Source organism: Schistocerca americana, unplaced genomic scaffold (genome assembly GCF_021461395.2).
Source record: "Schistocerca americana isolate TAMUIC-IGC-003095 unplaced genomic scaffold, iqSchAmer2.1 HiC_scaffold_501, whole genome shotgun sequence".
In the NCBI taxonomy this organism is placed as follows: Eukaryota; Metazoa; Arthropoda; class Insecta; order Orthoptera; family Acrididae; genus Schistocerca; species Schistocerca americana.
The window spans coordinates 92501-97500 of record NW_025726238.1 but is presented as its reverse complement, the minus strand read 5'-3'; the positions used below and the strand labels follow the sequence as shown (position 1 = coordinate 97500).

Genomic DNA, 5000 nt, shown 5'->3' with positions numbered 1-5000 from the left:
AGTAATCGCTGACAGCACGAAGGATGTCACGCGACTAGTTAGCAGGCTAGAGTCTCGTTCGTTATCGGAATTAACCAGACAAATCGCTCCACCAACTAAGAACGGCCATGCACCACCACCCACCGAATCAAGAAAGAGCTATCAATCTGTCAATCCTTCCGGTGTCCGGGCCTGGTGAGGTTTCCCGTGTTGAGTCAAATTAAGCCGCAGGCTCCACTCCTGGTGGTGCCCTTCCGTCAATTCCTTTAAGTTTCAGCTTTGCAACCATACTTCCCCCGGAACCCAAAAGCTTTGGTTTCCCGGAGGCTGCCCGCCGAGTCATCGGAGGAACTGCGGCGGATCGCTGGCTGGCATCGTTTATGGTTAGAACTAGGGCGGTATCTGATCGCCTTCGAACCTCTAACTTTCGTTCTTGATTAATGAAAACATACTTGGCAAATGCTTTCGCTTCTGTTCGTCTTGCGACGATCCAAGAATTTCACCTCTAACGTCGCAATACGAATGCCCCCGCCTGTCCCTATTAATCATTACCTCGGGTTCCGAAAACCAACAAAATAGAACCGAGGTCCTATTCCATTATTCCATGCACACAGTATTCAGGCGGGCTTGCCTGCTTTAAGCACTCTAATTTGTTCAAAGTAAACGTGCCGGCCCACCGAGACACTCACTCAAGAGCACCCTGGTAGGATTGCAACGGGGTCCGCCTCGGGACGCACGAGCACGCACGAGGCGCGTCGCACGCCTTCAGCTCGCCCCACCGGCAGGACGTCCCACGATACATGCCAGTTAAACACCGACGGGCGGTGAACCAACAGCGTGGGACACAAATCCAACTACGAGCTTTTTAACCGCAACAACTTTAATATACGCTATTGGAGCTGGAATTACCGCGGCTGCTGGCACCAGACTTGCCCTCCAATAGATACTCGTTAAAGGATTTAAAGTGTACTCATTCCGATTACGGGGCCTCGGATGAGTCCCGTATCGTTATTTTTCGTCACTACCTCCCCGTGCCGGGAGTGGGTAATTTGCGCGCCTGCTGCCTTCCTTGGATGTGGTAGCCGTTTCTCAGGCTCCCTCTCCGGAATCGAACCCTGATTCCCCGTTACCCGTTACAACCATGGTAGGCGCAGAACCTACCATCGACAGTTGATAAGGCAGACATTTGAAAGATGCGTCGCCGGTACGAGGACCGTGCGATCAGCCCAAAGTTATTCAGAGTCACCAAGGCAAACGGACCGGACGAGCCGACCGATTGGTTTTGATCTAATAAAAGCGTCCCTTCCATCTCTGGTCGGGACTCTGTTTGCATGTATTAGCTCTAGAATTACCACAGTTATCCAAGTAACGTGGGTACGATCTAAGGAACCATAACTGATTTAATGAGCCATTCGCGGTTTCACCTTAATGCGGCTTGTACTGAGACATGCATGGCTTAATCTTTGAGACAAGCATATGACTACTGGCAGGATCAACCAGGGAGCTGCGTCAACTAGAGCTGAGCAGCCGGCCGCCCGGGAGTGTGTCCCGGGGGCCCGCGCGAACACGCAAGCGTCCGCTCAATTATTCTGCAAACAGGAGGAGGCTGAGCTCCCCTGCACAATACACCTCGAAACCCTCTCAGGTCCCGGCGGCGCGCAGCGCCGTCCTAAGTACTTGGTCGGGTTCGAGAGAGGCGCAATCGCCCGGAGTTTGGCGAGTAGACGCTTTAGGTGCGACCACCCGTGCTCCCAACTGAGCTTGCCGCTGCCGACAGAGGCCCGGGAGCGTGCTGTCGTGGCATTGCCGGCGGGAGACAACACGCGCCACCTACGGTGGCCGGCAGCTCCAACGCCAGCGCCACAGAAGGACAAAAGCCCCACTTGGGTGCCGAAGCGAACTCTCCCAGCACAGCGCACGCGCCAACACGTCCGCACAGCTGCGATACAATCCACCTGCGAGAACCGCAGAGGCGACCGAGCAGCAGACGGCGTCGCGGCGCCGAGCGCCGGGCGGCGGCGCATCCTCAGCGCACACAGTCCTCAATCGGACCAGCACACTGCAGATGTCCACCGCGCTTCGCACCGGGCCCGCGAGGACCTACTTTGGCCGCACGGCGCCGCGTGCAGGGTGCGCCGGCGCGCAGCTGCGCCGCCTGCCGCCTCCGTCGGCCGGCGCGCCTGCCACTGGCCGCCCCCACCAGCCGGCTGTAGCGCGTGCGCCCACGCACCGCGCGGCCAGCACGCCGGAAGGCCCCCCCTCACCGGCCGGGGACGGTCCCACCCAGCCACCGCCGCGTATCGCTTCACACCCACATGCCATTCACGTTCGTGGGCATGGTGGGTATCGCTGAAACAACCGGTTGGTAGCTCAACCGATCGTCGCCATCACTGATTCACCTCTAGCGAGAACAACCGCACCACAACGGTTTACCAGTTCTTCATTTGCGTAACGTCACCAGCAAACGTAGACGTCCATCGCCATTTGCAAATTCAACGATTGTTGCATGCCTGTGTCAGGTGTCACGACACACTATGTCTGCCCACATACACGCAACAACATGTGCACGCTTCGCGAACACGTGGAAGGTGGCCCCCGTACGTATGCGATGTCCATTGCGCGAACGACTGTCAACCGGCCTCTGTCGCATGTCGCAGATGTGGAACGCAGTGCACCATGCTATCACGGTGTGTGAGAAGAGACGACTACGTCTGACAACACGCGCCACTACATCAACAGACGGCTCATGCTGATCGCCATCCACGGCATACCATACTGCAATCCAGCTCTTATAGGGAGACGACACGTAGCTGAGTGCACAATATTTGGACCGTATGGTTCGCCGTTGTTGGCGCAGTCGTGGTACGGTCACACATGTACCACGATGTATCATTCAGTACATGAGGACCAATGTGCGGTACAGTGTGTGATTTGGACGTACAACATCAGCGGACAGTTGCCACAAGCCGTACCACAACGTAGGCTGTGCTTCGCCATGCGAATGCCAATGAACAACTGCGAAGGGCATTGAGCATGTACGTCCTGCCGCCATCCGCATTACAGTGTATAGCTGCAAGGTGTTTAACATGAAGCGATACTCTGGGGACCGGGCAGTGCGAGTAGCAAACTATATTGCGGGGGTTGCAGTTAGGCAACACTACACTAATTTAACGCGTCGTATGACAATTACAGAGCAGGTTAAGGCCCAACGTGTGTTGGGTTAAGGCCCAACGTGTGTTGGGTTAAGGCCCAACGTGTGTTGGGTTAAGGCCCAACGTGTGTTGGGTTAAGGCCCAACGTGTGTTGGGTTAAGGCCCAACGTGTGTTGGGTTAAGGCCCAACGTGTGTTGGGTTAAGGCCCAACGTGTGTTGGGTTAAGGCCCAACGTGTGTTGGGTTAAGGCCCAACGTGTGTTGGGTTAAGGCCCAACGTGTGTTGGGTTAAGGCCCAACGTGTGTTGGGTTAAGGCCCAACGTGTGTTGGGTTAAGGCCCAACGTGTGTTGGGTTAAGGCCCAACGTGTGTTGGGTTAAGGCCCAACGTGTGTTGGGTTAAGGCCCAACGTGTGTTGGGTTAAGGCCCAACGTGTGTTGGGTTAAGGCCCAACGTGTGTTGGGTTAAGGCCCAACGTGTGTTGGGTTAAGGCCCAACGTGTGTTGGGTTAAGGCCCAACGTGTGTTGGGTTAAGGCCCAACGTGTGTTGGGTTAAGGCCCAACGTGTGTTGGGTTAAGGCCCAACGTGTGTTGGGTTAAGGCCCAACGTGTGTTGGGTTAAGGCCCAACGTGTGTTGGGTTAAGGCGCAACATAGGTTAGGTTAAGGCGCAACATAGGTTAGGTTAAGGCGCAACATAGGTTAGGTTAAGGCGCAACATAGGTTAGGTTAAGGCGCAACATAGGTTAGGTTAAGGCGCAACATAGGTTAGGTTAAGGCGCAACATAGGTTAGGTTACGGCGCAACATAGGTTAGGTTAAGGCGCAACATAGGTTAGGTTAAGGCGCAACATAGGTTAGGTTACGGCGCAACATAGGTTAGGTTAAGGCGCAACATAGGTTAGGTTAAGGCGCAACATAGGTTAGGTTAAGGCGCAACATAGGTTAGGTTAAGGCGCAACATAGGTTAGGTTAAGGCGCAACATAGGTTAGGTTAAGGCGCAACATAGGTTAGGTTAAGGCGCAACATAGGTTAGGTTAAGGCGCAACATAGGTTAGGTTACGGCGCAACATAGGTTAGGTTAAGGCGCAACATAGGTTAGGTTAAGGCGCAACATAGGTTAGGTTAAGGCGCAACATAGGTTAGGTTAAGGCGCAACATAGGTTAGGTTAAGGCGCAACATAGGTTAGGTTATGGCGCAACATAGGTTAGGTTACGGCGCAACATAGGTTAGGTTACGGCGCAACATAGGTTAGGTTAAGGCGCAACATAGGTTAGGTTAAGGCGCAACATAGGTTAGGTTAAGGCGCAACATAGGTTAGGTTAAGGCGCAACATAGGTTAGGTTAAGGCGCAACATAGGTTAGGTTAAGGCGCAACATGGGTTAGGTTAAGGCGCAACATGGGTTAGGTTAAGGCGCAACATGGGTTAGGTTAAGGCGCAACATGGGTTAGGTTAAGGCGCAACATGGGTTAGGTTAAGGCGCAACATGGGTTAGGTTAAGGCGCAACATGGGTTAGGTTAAGGCGCAACATGGGTTAGGTTAAGGCGCAACATGGGTTAGGTTAAGGCGCAACATGGGTTAGGTTAAGGCGCAACATGGGTTAGGTTAAGGCGCAACATGGGTTAGGTTAAGGCGCAACATGGGTTAGGTTAAGGTACAATATGGGTTAGGTTAAGGTACAATATGGGTTAGGTTAAGGTACAATATGGGTTAGGTTAAGGTACAATATGGGTTAGGTTAAGGTACAATATGGGTTAGGTTAAGGTACAATATGGGTTAGGTTAAGGTACAATATGGGTTAGGTTAAGGTACAATATGGGTTAGGTTAAGGTACAATATGGGTTAGGTTAAGGTACAATACGGGTT

General features: G+C 53.4%; 1 non-coding gene across 1 annotated transcript in view; it reads right to left on the bottom strand.

Moving 5' to 3' along the window:
* LOC124585578 overlaps nt 1-1482 on the bottom strand; it is a 1910-nt gene extending 428 nt beyond the window's left edge. The window contains exon 1 of the ribosomal RNA XR_006974876.1: nt 1-1482. This exon is cut by the window's left edge and continues 428 nt beyond it. This is a non-coding gene — a ribosomal RNA (small subunit ribosomal RNA).
* Nucleotides 1483-5000: the final 3518 nt, after the last annotated feature.